Raw genomic sequence first — 842 nt, forward strand, 5'->3', positions numbered from 1 at the left:
AATCTGTCCTAGGTTACAGGTAACCCCACCTGAACGCCAGCAGGCTTAGCCCTGCAGCATCACCTCCCTCACCGGCCCTGCAGGTGCTGGAAGATAATCAAACCCCTCTCCTACTTTAAGACCACTTTGCTCCAGCCACCTTCAAACCTCTTCAAAGCCTGCAGGGCAAGTGAAAGCACATCAAACACTGCCATCGCTTTAGCTCACAACAGATGAGCTAACAACAAACTCAAAGCAAAATAAGCTCATTTGCTTCCTCTAGTCTCTTAAAACCACAGAGATTAAAAGGTTCTGACTGGCGAAGCAACTGAGTGTCTCTTTAGGAATGAGCTGGTAGGTCACCGGCTCACAGCTACATGGAAATGGGATTTCTTACCTTAGAAAAGCCTGTCTAGATTTCAGGCTTTAAGCAATAATCACTGACCTCCTATAATCACTGCCTCCATCACATGCTGAGCCTTAGAACCTTGAAGAGCTTGTTGATCTATTGAGATCAACTCCACTGTGGACAGCGTCTTCTAGCTTGAACTTGCGCCTTCCCCTGCTGCTGCAACAGGCACAGCAGCACCTTGGACCTGACCACATGGAGTAATTTGTGTGCATGGGCTTCCCCCCTGTGTGCAGGAGGAGTATTTCATAGTGATGCTCATTTAAAACCTCCCCAGCATGAGAGTAAGAGAAGGGAAGGGATATGGGAAAGCCAAGGGAATCAACCTTTGATTATAAATGGCTTCAAGAGGTACCTAGATTGTCACTCCCAAGCCACAACTCACCCCACCATTAGCTGGGACTTCAGCCACAGAAGATGCAGAACTGGTCCAACCGAAAGCCATGAATCCAGC

Source organism: Pezoporus flaviventris, unplaced genomic scaffold, assembly GCF_033815535.1.
Source record: "Pezoporus flaviventris isolate CSIRO_AGI_PZ_B2104156 unplaced genomic scaffold, CSIRO_AGI_Pfla_v1 ptg000097l, whole genome shotgun sequence".
In the NCBI taxonomy this organism is placed as follows: Eukaryota; Metazoa; Chordata; class Aves; order Psittaciformes; family Psittacidae; genus Pezoporus; species Pezoporus flaviventris.